The sequence below is a fragment of the Ictidomys tridecemlineatus genome, unplaced genomic scaffold (assembly GCF_052094955.1).
Source record: "Ictidomys tridecemlineatus isolate mIctTri1 unplaced genomic scaffold, mIctTri1.hap1 Scaffold_178, whole genome shotgun sequence".
NCBI lineage: Eukaryota > Metazoa > Chordata > Mammalia > Rodentia > Sciuridae > Ictidomys > Ictidomys tridecemlineatus.
Genome location: NW_027521538.1, coordinates 276,939 through 300,056, shown reverse-complemented (window position 1 = coordinate 300,056; position 23,118 = coordinate 276,939). Strand labels below are relative to the sequence as shown.

The 23,118-nt window shown below is 47.7% G+C and overlaps 1 pseudogene; it reads right to left on the bottom strand.

The window, feature by feature from the left end:
• Window positions 1-6,282: 6,282 nt before the first annotated feature.
• Window positions 6,283-21,256, bottom strand: LOC144372868 (ankyrin repeat domain-containing protein 33B-like; annotated as a pseudogene).
• Window positions 21,257-23,118: the final 1,862 nt, after the last annotated feature.

The window sequence follows — 23,118 nt, the reverse complement described above, 5'->3', positions numbered from 1 at the left end:
TGCTTAAAAACACAGATCCTGGGACATCAGTAAAGGCCATCTGAGCAAAGAAAATCCCAGTAAAATTAGCTCTGACACTTCATTTGAATGAAGAATCTGATTCAAACCAAGAGTCTGAATCCACCGAGGGTTTCTGGGATTGCTGGGTACCATTCCTGGGAGTTTGGTATCATACACTTGGTTCCCATTGAGTGTAACCATATTTAACTGGTTCAAAACCAGCTTCTAGAACTCATAACAGATGGTCAGGTGCCTTGATCAAGGCAAAGAGATCTCACAGACCTGGCTGAAGTGGCTCTGTTTAAACTGCCTGGGTCATCTTTCAAAAAGAGATGTGTTACCTGGACTCCCAGGGAGCCCTCAGGTTTATGATTCTTCTGACCAAGCAGGTCACCTAGACACTCCCTGGGAGCCACTGTCACCTTTCCAGGCATTCTGGTCTCCCTTGAGGTCATCTGTGTGTACCTGGTGTGCATGCATGTGTGTGTGCCTGGTCACCTCTGCACACAGTCACCCTATCACACACTGTGCTTGTTGGCACACAATAGGGGTGCACTTTGCACAGAAGTCTTATTGCAGGCAGAGTGAGGAAACTGAGTGTGAGCACTGACATTCAATGTCCTTGAAAATCAGTCAAATCAATGCAGGTAGTTGTTTTGTTTTGTTTTCTCGTGTTTCTTTAAATTAAAAAAAGAAGAGGCATTTTTTAGCCACTTATTTAAAATCTTAATGAAGAAATGTGAACCCAAGGGCACAGAAATGACTCGCTGAATCAAGAGTTATTATATAGGTGCATAAAACAAGTTCTAAATGCGTCCAGAGGTGGGAACTTGAACAATCAGCATTTTAGGAAGAATTAGGTTTGTTCTAAGTTCTTTGTGGCTAATATCATCTGCTGTGAAAGTTCCAAGTGCCTCAATAACCATGACTGGCTTGTTGTAAGGATCTATTGCGATTGATACTTTCTGTTTCCTATGAATCTTAATAAGAACAGGATCAATGTTCCATCCTTTCTTTCCCTAGAAGACAGAGGCCCTCCAGGTGACTGCCTGGCTCAAAGTGTGTGGGGGGGGTTGTGTGCTTCTGGTGGGCAGAAAACCAAGAAGAGGCAGCAGGGTCCAGAATTCAAACAGCTACCTGTTGTGGAAGACCAGGATCCTGAGGAAATACTTGGAAGATAGGTGACTTCCCAAGTACTGTAAAGAAAAAGTACTTCATCACATAACAGACCAACTGTGCTGGGAGCGCACAGTAGTGCCTGACCACTCCCAACTGAGTGGGAAGCAAGCGTAGTACACCGGTACACCGGAGACTCGCATCAGGATGTAACTCACTCCCCAGGGCAAACTTAGGTCAAGGCAAATTATACAAAAAGGGTCTTCTGGCTTTAGGTAGTGTGGACAGGGGGAGCATGCAGGGCACTTCCTACCCTCTCCTTGCTTTGGGCTCACTCCCTCACTCTCCAAGTGTCATTTCTTCATGGAACTTGGGAGTCCTGTGGCTTCCCACCTGAGATGGCAGTCTTTCTATCACTTCAGGCTGCGATCTAGCCACCTCCAGGGCCTCTGTCTCACCCACAGCAGCCTCTACTCCAGAGGTCTGGTTCCTGCTGACAGCAGGGAAGGAATGAACAGAGGCATCACAAATCCCATTTTCCAGCCCATGTCACAGACTCTTCTGAGCCATGGAATGAGCTGTCATCTCAGGAGTGCCCAAAGCGGAGTTGGTGATGGTCTTGCAATTCTGAGGTATCTAGCTGCTGGGAATCTGCTAGGGTAGCCCGAGAGGCTTCACCATGATGTCCGTGATTCCCAGGATGTCCATGATGTGAAGTAGGCACTTCTTTACAGCAAGCAGAGAGGAGCAGCTCCGACTTTCCCAGCTCCTTCTTGGTAGGCTAGTACCGGGCCGCCTGCAGGACGCTTAAGCACACAGCAAATGGGAAAAACCGCATCAGCATCACTCTGCATCTGCAGCGTCAGACCTGGCGTAGACAGCTCTAGAGGTAGAAGCCATGAAGAGCCCATCTGCGTTTTCAAGTAGCCACCTCTTCTCACACAGAAGCGACTTCACAGCCACCCCACAGCCAATTCCTCTGCCAGGGTCCCCAAATCTCCAGTAACCAAGGAAACCTTTGCTGAAGGGTAAGTTCCAGAAACCTCACTTAAAATCAGCAGCATTAACAAAGTTTTCAAAATATTTCTTCTGTCCAGTTTAATCATGATTTACTCAAACTCTAAAACATATTAAAATATACTTCAACATTCTCCTAACTATATTTATATATAAATCCCTGAGAAGATACCTGTCAACTTGAAATTCACTATTTATAGTTCATAAACACCCTGGGTGCAAGCAGAGGCCCCAAGCCTTCACCCTCTGTGCTGTCCCATGTCAGGAGAGCAGACCAGGCCACCCTTCCTAAAAGTAGGAGGGATTGGGTGCTGAGGTGGGACCCCAGCACAGGAGCGGCAGGGCCTGCTGCTCACTCATCCTTGGGGACTCAGAGGTCCTGACCTGACAATGCAGCAGGGCCACCATAATGCTTCTCAGGGACCCCTGTTCTGATATTTTAGACCTCAGGACAGCAGGTGCCAAAGATGAGCAAGGAGTTTAACCAAACTGGGAGAAGAAAACAGGTCAAGAAAGAAAAAGAAGGGGGAACTAAAGAGAAGGTAAAGAGGATTTCAGGGAAGGAATGTGGAAGCTGGATGGGACACTGTGGTGGGTCCTCGCCCATCAGCACCTGATGATAAATGGATGGAGGAGCCTCAGTGACGAGGTGCCTGCCGCTGTTCATAGCAGTAAAAACACACAGAAATGACGCCAGCTGGGCTGTCAGGGAGACCAGAGGTGGTTTCTCTCTGCCTCAGGGACCAGACGATCATATCTTCTCTGTGAATCCCATACCCAGAAAAGGTCACCCTAACAATGTTGCCTAAGAAGGAACTGGCTCACTGAGCCCCACAAGCCTCCTCAAGGTCACCCAGCTTACTCACTCTCTCGATGGAGCTAATCACAAGCCTAGCTGCTGCCCCCACCTGCCTCCCCCACCCTTCTCACAGTGACACTATCAAGCCTGTGCAGGAGGGTCCCACTTGAGGATATCTGTCCTTGTGCTCACACAGATCCCCAAATTGAGAGACTCCAAAGGCCACCTGCTGAGAAGCATCCAGACTTCTTTTCCTGACCTTCTCTACCTGCCCAAGATTGGGCACAGTGTCCACTGGCTGTCGTGTAGCCCACTCCAAAGAGGCCAAGAAAAGAAGAGCAAAAGCCTCCTCCTTAGATAGAGGAAAGAGGGGAGAGACATTGTCCTTGAAGGAAAACACTGCTGGCAAACATGCTTCCACACAGCCACAGTGACTCGATTCTGGAGAGAGGGACTGGTGAGAGTTTGCACCAGGCTCTGCATGGACACTTCCTGCACTTGAGTCCTTTGGGCTTCACAGACAATTTCTTCTGTCTGGGGGTACATCTCAGCTCCCCTCCTGCCAGTCAGCTCTCCCACGCATCTGTCTTTCTTCATGAATCCCACCAGGTCATGGCCACTCCCATGGAAAAGGGAATGTGGTGGGTTCACCTTCAACTCTGCCAAAGAAACTTCTGTGCTGACCCCAGCTTGCTGGCCTAATAGATTTTATAAATGCATGTATCTCTAGAGCTGTCTTGTGGACACCAGCAGTATTGCTGGCCAAACCCCTTGCTGGTCAGGTGTGTCCTGTGCAGCTGGTCAAGGCTGGAACAAACAGGAGAGGAGGCCCCAGAACAGAAACTGAAGAAATCACCTGTCTCGATGTTGACAGTCCACCCATCACTGGACACTGACAATGGGTCATGTGAAGTAGAGGGCTGGATGGGACCAGGAATGTGCACTTCTGATCAGGTAGCAGCAGAGACATGGCTTGACAGGGTGTGGGGCTCCATACCATTCCCAGTGCATAGGTCCCATGGTGGTTAACAAGCAGGATTACTTGGCAATGCAGTGGTAGGCAGATGCCAAATCAGCCAGAACAGACACTGCCTAACACTGGCTGTTCCAATGACAATTTGACTTTCTTACAAAGTTAGAGTCTTTTGTGGGAGCTCAGGATGGGTGTCCAGGAAGAGCAACCCCCAAGTGATAGGAGAAGCTGCAGTTCTCAACACAAGCTGCAGTGTACTCTCCTGGGAACTCAAACACTGGGGTTCTTCTCCCCCAGAACAACACAGTGCCAGCCTCCGCAGTAGGGGTAAAGGCAAGAAATGTTGACAAACTGCCTGGTGGTCCTCAGGGCACTCAGTATTGAATGTCACAGATTAGAGGCCATTTGGCATTGCCTGGCTGGGCACTCAGCTGATGAGGGAGGAGCTGTGGCAAGCTAGGTGAAGCTGTGGATTCTACAGACATGGCACGGAGATGCCACAATTCCAGGGACCCAGAAAAGACAACCTCCAAAGATAACTGAGGTCAAGAAGATGTGGTCAAATCCAACTTCCAAGCCACAGGGGTGATCTACAACCAAGTAATTTGCGTAGTTCTAAAGGTGGGTCCAGGATTCTGTGGCATTCATCTTGATGTCTTTCTGGGTTTAAGAAGAAACATGCTAAAATCTGATTCTGAAACACAGTATTTTTATCTCACCAGTCTCTCCAACATCCTGGGCACAGCCTTATGATCTGATAAGTGGGGAAGGGCTGGCATGAGATCCCCCATTGGTCAACACCCCGAAGGTGCTGATGGGAAGCCGCAAGGAGAACCCAGATCCACCCTCTGCCTGCGTCATGAGACAGATAAGTGTGTGTCAGCATGTATCCAGGGTTATAGTAAGGAGCTTCCAAACAGTCTATGATAGTTTTTGAATCCATGGTTCCCAGTATTTCAATTAAATATTTAAATAAAGTGCATGTGTGACAGATATTCTAAGACCCAGTAAGAATTTGTCAGTTTTTGGAGATAAAAGCATAGACAGAAAACTCCCTTGAGAGCTCAGGGCCCAGGCAAATCACATCTGCATCCTGCCAAAGTCCCCACATCCTGGACATCTTATACAGTTGGCGTAAGGATGAACTAAAGATCAGGGACAATCATCAAAGGAGAAATAGAAGTAAACTCCACTAGAGCCTGGATGAGAGGGCTGCCCTGAAAATGAAAATTCTCCTAGAAATTTGCCCAAAACAAGCTTGTTAAAACTCAGTTCTAGCCTCCTGTTCCTATAAATCACCCTCCTGCCCCCTTCAGCAGTTCCATCCCTCTGGGATCCTATCTTTCCTGAATTTTTACATTTTAAGGATATACAGATTTGACTTATCTAAGAGCACGTAAGACTTAATTTTGTATTTTCAGTAATCATTTGTTGAGCTCACCCCACTTATTAAAAGACATTTTTTTCTCTTATAGCCAATAAAAGATTTCCTATGCAGTTTATCCAAAGTGCCCTGTTTAAAATGAGTCTAGCAAGAAATGCAGTTAATGCATTGTTTCCTAATAATTTAACAATGATTTTCATTATTATTACTGTATGAACAAAAGAGATTTAAAATAAGACACTGAAATGTGAACTATTTCATTTGATAATTTTGCTGTAAAAGTCAATGCCTCCATCAAATAAAAACAAATATTTAGCATCAATTAATCAAATAGGAAAATCTACACCAAAGCACACCCACAATGAGATGGAAAGGCAAAAGCCAAAACCAATGGCAAAAAGGAGAATCCCATGAATTGTGTGAATTCATACAGCTCTCACAAATATTTATTGCTAGATACAGCATTTTAAACCAGGGGTCTTCAGACTCATATATTAAAACTGCCTTAAATACAAACATCCCCATCATTTGTAAAATGCTGCAGATTGGTATATAATGATTAAAAGTACAAAATTATACAAAAACCCTGCCCTTTGATAAATTGGTTTTTAAAAATTCTTAATTGTGGTTCTCTAAAGGGAGAGATTAAGTGTATTGCCCGCTAGATGTATTGATTGCTAGGGGAAGGACGGTTAGGCAAATCAATACGTGCTGTTCCCAGCTCCCTCTTGGGAACACTTGACCACTTCCTGGGATCCCAGAAGGCTGCTGTCAGGAGAGGTGGCCCAGCACAGTATGAGCACACTGCAGGAGCCTGGCGCTCACCTCTGAGCGTCCATCAGGGGGGCAGCCTCCCCAGCGCCTCTCCTCCACCTTCTCCACAGTCATGCCACGCCCCAGCTCCCGCCTTCCTCCCTTCCGGGGCTCTGCGACTCCCCCCCCCCCCCCGCCCGCAGCGCTAGCCCGACACTGGCCCTCTGCCCGTCAACCCCTTCAAGTCCTTTTCCTCCAGCGCGGTGCCCACTTGTCTTTCTGAGCTTCCTCCTGGTGCTTCCTCTCGGCCTCTTCTGCCTTCTTCTTTTCTTCCTTGGCCTCCTTGTACCGCCACTTGGGGATCTGCAGGTGGGTGCTGTCCTTGGCGCTGCCCTTGCGGCCTATGCACTCTGGTTGGAAGGTGGGCCTCAGGCACCTTGCTGATGCAGACCCTGGGGACCACCACTTCTGGCCGCACACTGCTCCGGCACAGGAGCTGCAAGGGCAGGAGGCTGGCCTTTCACCGAGCAGTGGCTGACCCCTGGGCCCCTGGCAGGTAGGGAGACAGGGGACTGTGTCTTGGAGCCTCCTCTCCGGAGCCCCCACCAACTCAGAAGTCCGAAATTGCTATTCAGCTCCTTCTGCCTCATCCCTCTCTTGGGCAAGGGTGTCCTGGTCCCCCTTAGCTGCCAGGATTTCTTGCACTGCCAGTCGCCGTTTTCCAACACAGGGAGGGTCCTCAGGACATACAGTTTGGCAGATGATGGCCACAGCAGGACTATAAAGGCTTGTGGTCATCCTGACCATATGGTCAAGGACGCCCCCATCCTCCAGGCCCCGGCCTGAGCGCGAGGTCAGCGCATACTGCACGAATTCAGTGAGCCTCTGCAAGCAGTTTTTGGAGGCTACAGGCTTCAGAACCGCCTCCGTGGTCAGTGGCAGCTCTAGCTTGTACTTCTCCCCAAACTGTTCAGGGAAGGGTCGTTCCAGCAGCCTCTGCATGAGCTAGATGGCCTCCACCCTGCCTGTGTAAGCAGCCCACTCCTGGGGTGACATCCTGCAGGCGGCTGGGCGTGTACATCTGCCCCTGAAAAACAAGAAGCACAAATCGGTGGGTACAGCAGCAATTCAAAGAATGGAACAAAGGTTAAATTTCCAAAACCTAATAACAAGCTCTATCCTGGAGCCACTGCCACCTGCATGTGACAGTCACCTACTGCATTTACCACTGCAACAAGAAAAGGTTTCTCATACATCATTTGATGTTTTTGTCTTTTCTAAATAAAAATTTGTCTGAATCTAAATCAGGATTTTTTTCTTTTTAATAAATAAGATTCCAGCGGAGCACAGTGGCTCACTCCTGTAATCTCAGCAGCTCGGGAGGTTGAGGCAGGAGGATTGATGGCAAGTTCAAAGCCAGCCTCAGCAATAGCAAGGCACTAAGCAAGTCAGTGAGCCCCTGTCTCTAAATAAAATACACAATAGGGCTTGGGATGTGGCTCAGTGGTTGAGTGCCTCTGAGATCAATCCTTGGTACCCAAAAGAAAGAAAGAAGATTCCATAGCTCTCTGCCAATGGAGACATGACTAGACAACAACAATGTCTTGAGATCACTTGATGATGCAGCTGGAGTGCTCTAAATGCTAACAGTAACAGTCACTTGCAAGGCACTCGGTACCATTTCTTCTGTCATTTCATTTGCAGGGCTGCTGTGGGTCCTCTTTTGTGGGAAATGGTGTTCCTTCACCTCTTCCACTAGATAGTTAACTGGTTAGGGTACTGCAGCCCATATTCCTATAGACCAGACAGTGGGCTATTCCAAAACAGAGGCCATATCTTATGCATTTTTCTTCTGCAACACATCTAATCCTGGCAGGTGGGAGGCATGCCTATAACAAAGGTTCATTACAGAATGAATGATGATCACAGTGGCTTGGTGCCTGCCTGGGCTGCAAAGCCGGCAAGCTCCAGGAAGTAGAGAGCTCCAGGGAGCGCCTTGGGTCCCCTGCACTCAGCTCTGTGTGCTAACAACCACCCAGCAGGGCAGATGTGATGGTCAGTATTCTGTGTCAGCTTGGCTACACTAGAACATCCAGTGCTTTAATCAAACACTAATCTAGGTGTGGCCTCAAGGGATCATGTAGCTTTGGCTAACACCTTCTAATCAGTTATCTTTAAGTCAAGGATATCAACCCCAAAGTAGTGGCTAGGCCTCATCCAATCATTGACTGCCTTAAGAGTATAGACTCGAATTTCCTAGAGAAGAAAAAGTTCTTGTTGCATTCATATATGAATATGCAACAGCAAATACCATCGTTATATATAATTATAATACACCATACTACAGTGATGCAGCCACATCAATGTTTATAGCAGCTCAATTCACAATAGCTTATCTGTGGAACCCACCTAGATGCCCATCCGTAGATGGGTGGATAAAGAGACTGGTATGTATACACAATGGACTATTTCTCAGCATTAAAAAGAATAAAATTATGGCATTTGTATGTAAATGGATAGAGCTGGAGAATATCATGCTATGTAAAGTAAGCCAGTCCCATAAAACCAAAGGCAGAAAGTTTTCTCAGATTAGTGGGTGCTGATTCATAATGGTGGGGGTGGGAGGGCAAGGGAAGAATGGAGAAACTTTGGATTAGGCAAAGAGGAGGGTGGGGGAGGGAAGGGGGCATGGGGCAGGAAAGATGGTGGAATGAGACAGACATCATTACCCTAGATATATGTATAATGGCATGAATGGTACAACTCTACATCATGTACAACCAAAGAACTGAAAAGTTATGCTCCATTGTGTACAGTTAATTGAAATATATTCTGATGTCATGTATAACTAAGTAGAATAAATAAAACATAAAAATATAATGCACCAACAAAAAACATGGAATAAAAGGAAAAGTTCTGCATCTAGACTTCAGTATTAACTCCTACCTGTGGGCCTAGCCTACAAATTTTAGACTTACCAACCCCCACAACTGCATGAGCCAATTACCTAAAATAAATCTCTTAATTTATGCAACCTATCAGTTCTGATTGTCTAGAGAATCTTTAATGATGTATCCCAAACGTCTTCCTGAATGTCTCTCCATTCTACCCACTACCCCCCCCACATACACACATTCCAACATTAAACTCCAAATCATCCTGGTGAAATATGCATAAATTTCAACTTGGCAATGTAGAAATTATTACATAGTTGCTGTTAATCTTGACCCAAACTCACCCCACATACAGTTAGAAATCATTCAGGATTTCAAGTCTCATTAGTCATATCTCTACTGGCAAAGCAATGTGAAAAATTAGGGCAATTATCTAGTCTGTGAGCTCCCTGGAGACAGGCCTGACAGAGGCAGCTTCATTTATGTCCCACACAGACCCAGGTGTTGACCTGCAGTGGCTGATCAATACGTGTTGAGCTGAGAGAGGCAGGGGCAGACGCAGGAGCCAGGAGGGGGGGCACTGCCAATTCCCTGCCCTGCCAGCCCACAGTGGCCTCATAGCCAGGAAGACCTGGCTCACCTGAGCTCACCTGCTAATGGTCTTAATTCTGTGACACATTAAAGAATAGCCATCTTACAAGAGTGGTAATTATTTGGAACCAGAAATCAGGAGAACTCATTAGTTAGAGTACAATTTATAAACTGACTAAAATGAAAAGGGGGCAGTAAAAAATATCATTGCAGAAAATAGATGGCACATTAAACCTTAATTAATTGCATGTCACTTAAAAAAGGGGAAAAAAACCCTGCAAACTTAAAATCTTAATGAACACTGCATGAAAGAGACATTTTTCAAATGCTAATGGAAAAATGAAAGGAACAGCTGTCCAAAGCGCAGCATTCTTCTTCCTGTTGTCCCCACCTTTTCAAAATGCTCAGAAAATAAAAACACCCCAAAGAACAAGAGCCATTGTGACTGCCATGCAGTTTTAGGATCTGAGTGGTGCTTAATTAGGGATTCACTTTCTAAGGAACCACTTCTAAGGGTGACATTGATGGCCAGGACATAGCAAGTAAATTATGAATAACAAGCACAGCTACCCTTCAGTGTCCACAGGTGATTGATTCCAAGACCCCCATGGACACCAAATTTCAAGGATGCTCAACTCCCTTGTAGAAAATGGCATGATCTTTGCATATAACCCATGCACTTCCATAGACACCAAACCATTTCTAGATTAGTTATAAAACCTAAGGCAAGGTAAATGCTTTGTAAACAGTTGCTAGGCTGTATTGTCTAGTGACCTGTGACAAGGTAACAGGTCTGTACTGGTTCCATACAAATGCATTTTTTAGAGATATTTTATATGTGTAGTTGCCTGCATCCATGAAACAGAACCTAGGACTTGGGAGGATCAACTGTACTGATGATTAACGTTTTACTTGAATACCTTTAAATGGATATAGAGAAATTCCAAAATGCCACTGTGTCCATCTTCTCCCAGGACACCACCAGCATCCTTGCCTCCTACCCAATAGTGCTCAAAGCTGTGGACCAAGGGTGGGCTCTTGCCAATGGGTCCACTTGCCACCTTGCTGATAGCTAAGAGTTGTCTGCACAAAATCATCCTCTATTGTATTGAAAGCAACATACTCAGTTCTAGGCAATGGATCATAATGGTCTAGCCTAAGACTGCCCAACCTCAGTATTATTGACATTTTGGGCCATGCTTGTGGTGAGGGCTCTCCTGTGCAGTGAAGGACTTTTAACAGCACCTCTGGTGACTACTCAAGAGATATCAGTAGCACCCCACCAGCTGTCACAACCAGAAATGTATCCAGCTGTTGCCAAATGTCACCTGGGGGGCAATATCATCCCTGATTATGAACCATTGGTCTAACCTAATGACTGAAGTCTTTTTCCCATTTGTCCGGCTGCCTGTGTCCAAGCAACCTTGTGCTGGCCAGAGCCCTATGGGGTATTCACCTCCTGAGAACAGGGACAAGTGTACTTGTTTCTGTTGCCACTGTCTCCTACCAGATGTCTGGTGACTGTCTTGGAATCAAGAGGTGAAAAAGCAAGAAGCTAAGGGAATTGATGAATAGGAGAAGAAAATCAGATCCATGTTGTCTTCTCTGAACCAAGGCCAGCTTTGGACAGTGACCACCAACCTTAAGACTCCTAGTGAGATATGAGGAAAAGACACCTGTATAATCCACTCTCAAAGTGAGGATTTCTGCTACTGCAGTGGAAAACATCTCAAACTAGTGCCAAAGGGGAAAAATGATGTTCCAGCCCTCTCAGTTCACTTTCCCTGGGAGTCAGGCCAGGCCCCCGAGGACAGTGGGAGGTGGGCGCAGTAGTCACTTTCTTTTTTCTTCTCCACCAGCCCCCACCCTGAAGGCATCCTTCCTAGGCAGCCCAGCCTAGGCTGCCCTCCTGCCACAGGAGGTGACACACCACAAGGGTGGGCCAGCCCTTGCCAGCTTCCTGTTGGGCCACCTCTAGCCTGTGTCTGGGGCACTGGTTGTGTAATCAGCTCAGCAAGTCAGGATTGCAGGGTCACGGAAGAAAGCCTGCTGTCCAGCCCAGTGGGACTGAGGAGCTACCTCCATGGCACAGAAAGTGGGAAAAGTGTACCCTGCCCCCATGGGGGGCCAGAATTGGAAGATAAATCCCCCAGTGTCCTTGTCCCTTGGGGTATCTCCCAGATGGATTCTGCTCATCTCTCAGAGGGCCCAGCAGGGCTGAGTCCCAGTCACCCACCAGCAACTGCTCAGGAGCCCGAGGTCACTGAATTAGCATTGTCTCTTCCCAACTCACTCCCCCCACCCGCACCCTGCCAGGCTGCTTCCCAAAAGCAACCTTTGAAAAAATCTATTTGTCCTCAAGTCCTTGTCTCAGGGTTTGTTTTGGGGATGAAGGGGTGGGGTATGAATTTCCTGAGTTAATTTTTCTCTAATAACATGAAACAACTCCAGTGTGACAAATTCTCAGTTCACAAAAATTTCCCGTTTTCCTCATAAACAGAAAGCAATGTCTTAATATAAGTCCCTGGTTTACCAGAAGTCTAGTCAGGGCTTGCCAGAGATGAGCAGGACCATGGAGCAAGAGCACAGTGTCTTTTCTGGCTCTCTGGAATTATGCAAGATGCGGGCCTTTGAATGTTTCTCCTCCCAAGGCAGCAGCCTTATTTTATACCGCACTTCAGTATAAACAGGGGCTCTCAAAAGCAACCTGGAACCGGCAATCTCCATAAAAAAATTTTGTCCTCCATGCGGCTTCTCAGAGCCAACCAATTTAATTAGACTTGTCACTCTGGGATATTAATATTCCACTGAACCAACAAGGTCCTGCTGCCTCCCTTGGGATTGTCATCAGCACAGACGACTGTATTGAGAAGCCAAACCCAAAGACCCACTGAATCAGGTTTCCAGAATCTGGTTATATTTTTTATTTAAATTAAAATTTCTGGCACTTCTAACAATCTTTTGTTCTACTGAACAATGCAGACCCAAGCTGATCTGTACCTGTACATTACAGATGGTGAGAAAATCTAAACAGTTGAGGGTTTCATCCAATTTGATCATTCATCATGTATAAGCTGAAATGTTTGCTATTGAAAATAAACTGCAACTCAGAAACTAAGGAGTAGAAAAACATTCAGGAAACAAAGATCACCTTATCTGAAGAACTTGGAAAGGCATGTTTTTTTTTTATGTAGTAATGGTTGCACACTTTACTTTTCAAATTATCACAGGATGACAGTTTTGCAGTTAACTCCTGGGTAACCTTCCTAAGCTATACATAGACTTACTCCATGTTGAAGGGTCTGTCAATCTAAAAGAAATGCTCAGGCTGTTGGGAACTTTCAATGTGTTAAGTTCTCCTGATATGGATATGTTTAAATGGAAATAAGAGACATAAAAATAGTTGATAATTGTAATCTAACTTAGTGACAATAGCAAATGACCACTCCAAACTAAAGCCTAAGGGGGCAGCTTGAATGCTCCATGGAAAAGGTCTCATCTTTATTTTAGACAACATAGAACCAGCTGGGAGGGAGAAACATATCTAAGAACAAAAAGATCTTCTCTTTATTCATCCTTTCTCACTTATTAGCTATATCAGTAGTCCCTGTCCTCACCCCCTCACCCCACAGAGGATGTTTGGCAGTGCCTGGGACATTTATGGCTGTCAAGACTGGGGATACTTCAGCCATATAGAGGGTAGAGACGAGGGACATCACTGAACAACCTACAGTTGTCAGAACCTCCCCCCACCTCCACAACATGACTTATCTGGCCCCAAATCTCAAATCAAGCCAAGGTTAAGAAACCCCTAAGTTACATGCTTACTACCCTAGTAAATTAAAGATCTCATCACAGGATATTTTTCAAAGAGAAAAATATGCCTTGTTCTTTTATTCACTTAATGAATAACTACAGAATACATAAACTCCCTAATAATGGTAACATGCCCTGATGGCAGGCATCTAGGGTGGCCCTGGCAGGAGAGAGCTACCTCCCTCAGCGCCATCATGGCTTCCATCCCAGAGAAGAGGAAACCACGGTCCAGAAAGGCAAGAGACTGCTGCAGGTATGGAGCTGGGTTGAAGCCTGGGCCTGGCTTTCTGGGTCACTTACCCTCAGCACAGTGCAGAGGGAAGCCCGAGGCATGGACAGGTGAGGGCCTGTGCCCACAAGGGCTTCAAACTTCACTGGAGGAGAACTCCCAAAGGTGACAGGGAAGAGCATCTACAGACCCGATGTCTAATCTGTAACCACAACTGGGGGGTAGAGGTGACCTTAACACCCAGCCCATCGCCCCCAGCACTATCTCCCCAAGAGATGTGGAGGGCATTTTTGTAATCCTATAACTACTGCAGCAAATGCTGGAAACTTCTAAGAGACCCAAAGAAGACAAAATGACAATGATAGTGAGACTGAGCCCCTCATATTTTCCAGGGCAATTAGAAGGCAATTGACCCCCCACTAAAAGGGAAAAAAAGTTGGTAATTCAAATTAACTTGTTGGGAAAAATGTATTTGATGTGATTGACACCCATACACTGTCAGTTGAAAAAGTAAATTACTAAAAATCTGCACTCAATTAAAACTCAACCCAAAAGTAATGAAAGCAGATGAAACTTCTGCCACTCACAAGAACATCCTACAATCACCATTTAATTAGGAGGGACCACTTCTCACTGATACAGGACAGTCAGGGCCTAAACTCTGCTGAAACTGAGATCTTGCTTTTCAAAACTAAAGCTGCCACTGAATCAAAAGCACAACCAATGTGATTAATTTTAGTTATGATCTTTTTATATTTCTAAGTAGATTTGCAATCTTCAAAACCTCCATCCTTGTTCTTTGAGTTCATTTGTCCTATAGCATCCTGTAAGACATGGAGTTTAAAGCAGGAAGAAAAAAATTAAGTTGTAAATCCCCAAATCCCAGATGGATGAAAGAAAAACAGGCTCATACAATGCTCATACAATACAGGCTCATAAACAATATGTGAAGACAAACTGTCACAAGCCAGAGGCAACTGGGAACCCATGACAACTAAACGGGGAGCCAGCTGGGGGTCCTGTGACAGAGAAGGAGCATTAATGGAGGAGACAGGATCTGGAAGAGCTCTGATGGCATTCCCAGGAGAACCACCATCTGAATGTTGCCCCCCCCAGACTTCATATGTGTGGCACGCCATACACAAGGGGATGGTATAAAGAGGTGGGGGCTTTAGGAGGTGCTTGGTCATAGCATGGGCCTCAGGAATGGGATTGGTGCCCTCATGTAAGAGGCTAGAGGGTGCCCCCAGCCCTTCCAACAGGGAGGACATGACAAGACGGAACAGGCCCCCACTGGACATCAGTCTGCTGTTGCCTTGATCTTGGTTTCCCTGCCTCTGAACTGTGAGCAATAAACATATTGTTTATAAATCATCCCATCTGGTATTTTGCTATAGCAGCAAAAATGGACTAAGAAAAAATGTCAGCTCTTCAGGAACTCGTAGCACTAAGCAGAATTGGCTGACCCCAGTGCCACAGCCAAAAATAAAGATAAATTAAGGCAGCAAATGAATATGAGCAACAGCTATTGGATATTGAGTGCATTACATGTACTTAGACCCATCTTCTCCCTTAATTCTCAAAATAACCTGGTGAGGTTGCACTAAAGACTATCCCTGACCCCAGTTTCAAGTCAAGAAAAGAATTAGAGGTTCATCAAAAGGAATTTGGTTTAGTAACTCATTAAAACTGCATAGCTCTTGAGAGTTTATAAACTATTTCATCCTCAGGCAGAAGGGACAGAAAGAGGTCATTACCCCCATTTTGCAGATGGGGACCGGTGAGTGTCTTCTCCAGGCTTATAAGGACCTAAGGGACAAAGTGGGCTGCCCTGTTGATCCCAAGCTGAAGCCTGGAACTTTCCACTGACTCTGGAAACTGCCACACAACACATCATCCTGCAGCTCCAACTGCCAGCAAGCAGGAGGCAGCCTGGCCCAGACCACCCCTTCCTGTGCCCACTTCAACAGACATCGGCCCAGGGACAAGACCATAATGCACATTTCTGAAGAGCAGATGTGCAGAGGGTTGGGAGCAGATGTGGGTGTGTGGAGGAAGCCAAGGGCAAGGGAAGGTGTCACTTCTCAGAGTTCAGCATTGACCTGCAAGTGGCTGGCTGTGACCCCCTCTGCAACCCTGAAAACTGTCATCACCTCAACAAAGACCCTTTTCTTCGAGGCATCTGCCAGGCTGTTTCCATGGGGATGATTCATCTCTTTGAGGGACGTTCTTTAAAGGAGTCAGTTATTTCCAGGGTCCACAGGTGCGAGGGACAAGAGGCACGTACCTTCAAGCATCAGTGCTCTGATGCACTCTGTCTGGCCCTGCATAGCTGCTTTCATCAGGGCGGTGAAGCCAAACACATTTCTCCTTTCAAGGTCAAGACCAGGGAAATAGTTCAACAGGTAGTTGGTGATGGTGGCGTGCTCTGAAAGGGAACGGTACTCTTGTGGGTCTCACTCTCAAGAGGCCTCCAGAGGGACCAGGGTGTGTCGGGAGGTGGCAAAGGAGGAAGCCAGGCCCTGGGAAGCTTCCTGCTCTGCAGGTCTTCCTCTTTGATCCCCAGACAATCCTTCTGGAGGAAGGAGGAGAAGGCAGAGGCCACTGTCCTGGTCACATGAATGTCTCAGGTTCACCCAGGGCCTTTCAGCCACTCACCTGAGTGGTGCAGGGTCCCACTGTGCTGCAGAGGAGGCTGGGCAGGGACAGTAGTGTCATCACAGGTGAGACACCCAAGGGGGGCACAAACAAAACAAGGCAAACCCGGAGCCAGAGATGGGGGTGGGGGAGTTTCCTAAAGGAAAAATACTGAGTTTAACTCAGACTAACACAAAAAGGACTGAGGCGCACACAGTGGGGGTTTTGGATTCCTCTCCCAGTGTCAAGGGAGGGTGGGAGCTCCTCCAAGTAGGGCACTGTTTTAGCTTTTTCACTGCTGGGACTGAAAGATCTGACCAGAACAATTTAGAGAAGGAAAGTTTAATTGAAGGCTCACAGTTTCAGAGGTATTAGTCCATAGAAGGCCAGCTCCATTACTCAGGGCTCAGTGCTCAGCAGGGTATCATGGTGGAAGAGGATGGCAGAGGGAAGCAGCTCACATGGTGATCAGAAGGCAGAGAGACCACTGGCCAGATACCGCCCCAAGCCATGCCTTTAGGCCCACCCCTCCACCCACTCCCACCTTCTCTGGCTACACCCACCACTGCAGCTGCCACTTGGTTAATTCCTTCAGGGGATTAATCACTGACTGGTTAAGTTTCTCACAACCCCGTCATTTCTCCTCTGAACCTTCTTGCACTGTTCCACATGTGAGCTTTGGGGGGACCCCCCCCAAACCATAACAGAGATGCAGAGAGCAGGCTGGGCTCCACCTCTTTCTCTGTGAGACTAAAGGAAATGAAGGAAATGAGGAAGGAAGGAAGGGAGGGAGGGGTGTGCTATTTTTTCAGATAAATTTTACTTATATGTGAATACAAAATAAAAACAGTTTTAAACAGTCCCAGTGAACACTCTCACAAATTATTCAGAAAAGGAGCATTGTTCCCTCACATTCTTACACTGCTCAGGATCCTACCCCATCCTTAGCCCTCAGGGTCCCCCATCCCAGTAAACCCAGCTGTTGCCAAAAGGGACAGCAAGGGCACTGCTGTCCTCTCCACCGCCAGCCAGGTCTGCTCACTTCATGTCTCACAGCATTTCAAAGGCCCCATGGCCAGAACAAAGCCTGTGTGTCTCCCACTCCCTGTTCTCTGTCCCCTCTGCAGCCAGCGTTGACCCTGGGCAGATGCCTGACCACAATGCCCCCCCACTCACCCTTCTCCAGTGCCCACCTCACATCCTCTGACAACAGTGCTCCAGCCACACACTCTGGAACCTCTGGGGCTCCATCAGCATACACTAGGCCCCATGCCACTGGAATGCATCCCCTTGCATCAGACCCTTAGTGATCAGGTACCTGCATTCTTCAGGGGCCTCTCATCTCTCCCAGGTAACTTCATCCTACCACCACACCACCTGCTCTGTCCCTCAGGCCATCTATTTTTGAGATTCTCTCAGCTCCAGCTCAGCCCCAGGGCTTTGCAAACCATTGTATCAAAGGATCTGCCTCTGACTTCTAGAACACTGGACTCAAACCACCTCTTCAGCAATCCCTGCCCTGAACATCCAGGCGAGATGGAGTGATCTTATTCCATGACACCCAGGGCACCCCTTCATCAGAACTCCAACAGACAGTGCTGGGTTCCACCTCTATTTCTGTCCTGTTAGCTAGAAAATGACTTAAGGACAAAGCCTCCCCTTGCTGTGAGTCCTGGTCCCTGGCACGGTGCCTGGCCCACCAGAGGTTCTGATCACCAAGCACCTCACCATGGCCTCTGACATGCTTGCTGTTCTCAAAGTTGTGACCTCGGCTTGCAGTACCTGGAGTCCTCAATGGAGACCACACTTAGGGAAACAGGTGTTAGCACAAACCCCGGTCCTTTCTGAGTTTCGGGAGCCCTCTGCCCTGTGTCCTGAAGGACAAGAAGGGTGCACAGACCACCGCCCACTCTGCCAAATAAAACAATTGTATAATGTTTCCAGTTTTCCTAGGGACCCCAATCAGATCCACCCAGGCAAGCACTGACACAGAAGCCAAGGTAACAAGAAGGGACAGGAGGTCTGTCTTTGGGGACAACAGCAGACACTCCCTTACCAAGGTCAAGGGACAGTGTGGTTTGGAGCATTTCCTCTGGCTTCTTGGCCCTGGGCCCTGTTCGTGAACTACCTTAAGTTTCTTAATAAACAAACCCTTCTCTTTCTGGTTCATTCTGAGGCAGCTGAATTACCTGCATTTGAGGTCTTGACTGATGAGACAGATACACAGTTGTCCCTCCTCAGGGACTTCGAGGCCTACATGCCTTATAGAAAATGGCATAGTATTTGCATATAACTTATACATCTGCCTGCACACTTCAAATCTCTAGATTACTGATAACACCTACTTCAACATAAATACTACATTAAAATCATTTAAATCATTGTTACACTGAATTGTTTAGGGAATAATAACATGAAAAAAATATGAATGTGTTCAGTACAAACTTTGTAAAATATTTTCTACCCATGATTGATGTGGAGCCTGAGGGTACAAAGGTCTGATTATTCATTGGAAGCCAATTTCTTTGAAAAAATTAGTTACAGACTTGGTCAAGACCTCAGTTAAGACTGAAGTGTTACCATGAGAGGGAAAATGCAGGTTTCTCATTGACCTCAAAAAATGTCTAAACACAATCTAAGGAGGAGGCCAGGATGCATATGGCCATGGTAATGTAAATGCTGGCCTCCTGAGATGACAGTAAACAGGCCTGAGGACCTGTACCAACACACACTTCCAGAGCCATCTCAATAATTCAGCCTCACCTTGTGATGCTAACTAATAGTCTAACAGCCCTCAGAAAGCAATTCCTAGTGTTTTCCTTTAAAACTATAGGTAAAGAGCAAGGTCACCTTCCAAGTGTATGTACTATCATGTTTAGCTGTCACCAAAACATGGTCGTGTCTCTTCCAGTCTCTTCCTCTAGTGGGTTCACAGCACCCAGCCATGACTTCTCGGAGAGCTGGCTGGGCTGTGACATTCTGGGTGAGGGGGGGGGAGATTGGGTTTCTGGTGCAACTGCATATCCAAAGAAGCCAGCTCCATTGGGAACTGGCCTGCCCCACACTGCATTCCTCAGGATGGGTCATATCCTCATGGTCCCCAACACAGAGAGGAGTTGCCTGCACACCTGTCAGCACCCTCTTTGCACCTGTTAGCACAGATGGATTTCCATCCTTCCGACATGACAGGCCACGCTGCCAGAGCAATGCGTCAGGAGGAAGGCAAGGCCAGCTCTTACCTGCCTGCGCAGCTGGGATTAGAGCCGTGTTCCCCTCCTTGTCCTGCCAGTTGACATCAACGTGGAGGCACTCTGCTAAGGCCACCACAGTGTCCACAAAGCCATGGTAGCAGGTGACAATAAGGCTGGTCTAGAAATGAAGAGGGGAAGAGGGTCAGAGGGGCACAGCCTCAGCATCTTCAACCCACCACTGACCTCCAGGGGCTGGATAAGTGCAACAAGGCCCCCCAGTCCCCAGCTCTCAGTGACACTGTGAAGCAAATCACCTGCTGGTTCATACTCAAAGGTTTACTGATCAGACGTGAGGGAGGCATGGCATGTGGAGAGATCAGAGTCAGCTCCAGCCTTCGGAGAGTGAACTGCAGGCCTCAGAGATGGGTAAGCACTCAGGTGATTTAGACTGTAATATGGGGCAGGTGGGATGTGAGTACAGGGCAGGATGTGGGGCAGGTTGACTTGGGAGAAGGGGCTGTTGGGACCCAAGACATGTAGGAGCTGAGGGGATGAGCCTGGGGGACATCAAGGGGAAACAGCCCAGCAGAGGAAATACGGAACATCCTCAGGACTTCCTCTTCCCTGGGACAAGCCGGCAGGCAGCAGGGATGGAGCAGGGTGAGGCGGAAGGACCCCTCAGAGCTTAGGGGAGTGGGCTGTCCACTGTGCTTCAGGTCTGGCTGCGGGGCCAGAAGCAGGCTCCAGGAGACCAGGAAGGTGGCAGGGCCATCACCCAGCAGAGGGGCAGAGGAGAGAGACACACATCTGGATTCCAGACACCTTGTGAAGTTTTTTTTTTTCTATTAGAGTGAACATGGTTTGTGAAAGAAAGAGAAGAGCCCAGCATGACCCCAATAAGCAACTGGGCAGATGCAGCTACCATCAAATGAGATGGAGGAGACACGCAGAGCAGGTGCTGGGAAAGATGGCCTCGTTGACAGCTAGGAGGAGACCTGGGGAGAGGTGGACACATGTGGCCCTGGGGAAGAAGTGCAAATAGGATAGAGAAGCTGAAAGTTGATTCTGGAGAGCTATTAAGTAAATACTTGCCAAACCATTAGGCATATGCAATATTAATATCTGAGACCCTCAACAGAGAGTCATTGCTGACGTGGACACCATCAGCAACTTTATGTAGAGGTGGCCTGATTTTCCCAGTGTCCTCTATTCCTAAAAGTGCGATAGCACTTGAGCTCCTCTAGGACCTCTGCTGAACAGCTGGACAACAAGGTTCACCCCAACAGCCTGAGACCACTGGCCTCCAGCAAGACAAGGAAACATAACTCTACAGCAGGTTGGTAAGTGAGGAGGAGAGCAGAGGACAGTCTGCCATTGTGCATGGGTGAAGGGACAGCAGACAACAGGCCTGCCATTATGCATGAGTAAGGGGAGAGTGTGTGTCAAGTTTGCCATCATACCTGGGTAAGGGGACAGTATATTACAGGCTCACCATTGTGCATGGGGACAGCAGATGACAGGCCCACCTTTGTGCATGGGTGAGGGGTCAGCAGACGACAGGCCTGCCATCATGCACTGGTGAGGGGACAGCATATGACAGGTGCGCCATTGTGCACATCTTCAGCAGCAACAGCAATGAGAAGACCCTGGAAACTGCCAGGCACAGCATCCCACCTGCACGTCTGACACAATGACCATGAGAAGAGACCTGTCACCTGGTTCACAGGATGGCCTCTTCAGCCTGCAGCCACTGAACTAGCCTGGGCTCCTTTGGTGAGGGACATAGGAAGCCAGAATGCAAGGCTGAGTCTTGGTCCCCGCATCCTTGCACTCACTGGTTGGTGTCCACTGGCCATGACGGACAGGAAGCAGCAGGTTGTGGAGGTGGAGATAAATCCATCCATGAGGCAGTTCCCTGGCTCACTGTCTCCAGTGCCCACTGGGCCCTAAGCCAAAGCCCTCTCTGTGGGGTGCACAGAACACTTATGAGGTGAGACAAAGCAAATCCACCATAAAACAGTCATGGCCAAGGGCCTGCAGCCAGCCTTGCCCATCAGCCAAAATAAACACCAAGCCACCAAGTCTTCCCTGAGCTCCCCAGAAAGGCTTTTCTATGAAATGAACTGTGACCCTGCAGATTGAGATGGTAAGTCCTGACCCCCATGCCCATGAGCATGAACTTATCTGGAGACAGGATCACTGTAGATGGGAGCAGTTAAGACAAGATCACACCTCAGTAGAGTAGACCCCAATCCAACGTGACTACAGTCCTATAGGAGAGGGGGGAGACACAGGGAGAAGCCATATGATTTCATGGCCATGTGACTACATGGCAGAGACTGCAGAGGACACTGAGGGCTGGCAGAGGCAGGACGAACTCTCCTCTGCAGGCCTCGGTGGATATAGCCTCCCATGACCCTTGGGCTTCAGACTTCTGATATGCAGATGATGGGACAAGAAAGTTCTGCTGTTTGGAGCTAGGTTACTCGGCCCTACGAACTGGCCTGGGAAAAAAAGCACTCAACCCACTTTTACCAACCTTGATCCCCTGTGCACAGGGACCACCTCTTCTCTAAACTGGCTAGTGTCACTTTTCATTACAGGATAAATCTCAAAAGCACCACAGTTGTGTGTGTGTTTGTGGCCTCCAACATTCATCCTCACCTCGGGTTAACATGGCACAATTGTCTTTGGGAATGAGTCACTCTGAATCAGCCCCACAGTTTTCATTGGAGTGAGCCTTCCCCCTTCCAGGGATCCCAGCCGTCACCTCTCCATCCCTGAGCACAGAGACTGGGTTAGGAGAGGCATGTCACCTAACAAGGCCAATGACAGATACAGGGGTTGAGCAAGAGCTATGGGGAGGGGAGAGCTTCCATGGTTCTGGCTGGAGGAGGGGGCAAGGGGATACAGGGCTCTGGCAGACACTGTGCTCTGCTGCTGCCCAGGAGAAGGTGGTGAAGCTGGAGGACAAGGCTCCAGTCAAAGAAGACAGAGTGGAAAGACAGAGAACCCAGCCCTGCAGCCATGGGAGGAGCAGCTGGATCAAGTCTCACCTGATATGGTGGTTCTGGACTTTCAGATTATGTGGGGTGATGAAACTTTGCACCCATCTTTTTGTTGTTCTTTTTTTAAGAGAGAGAGAGAGAGAGAGAGAGAGAGAGAGAGAGAGAGAGAGAGAGAGAGAGAGATGATAAGTTAATATGAATTGGGTTTTATATGGTTGCCATGGAAAGATTCCCAATTCATGAATGCACTTGCCTTATCAGCAGCATATCATTAAAACTGCCCATGAATATGAGTCACATTGAAGTCTGTGCTGGCATTAGCAGATTTTTTTCCACCTGTGACTCCCAGGGAAAGGGCTTTGACCCCCTGGAACTCTGTGACATTCCCTGTGGGGTTGGAGGAATTCCAGAAGTAGGTTTTACACTATCAGTTCATTGAGTCAGTGATAGGAGGAAGGGGTTGGGACCCTGTGCTGTCCTTTGAAATTGCAGAGTCTAAATATCCAGGTCTGGCATCCCCAGTATACACACATCCACTCATACATATGCATGTCCCCCCACACACGTGAGGAAAGTGTATTCGGGAATGACCAAAGGACAAGAAACACAAGTCCAAAGGAGGCAGCCATTGGTCACAGAGGGCACTGCCTGTTGAAATCCCTACCCACAACATGGTGATATTTGGAGGTAGAGTCCCCAGGGTTTGAGGT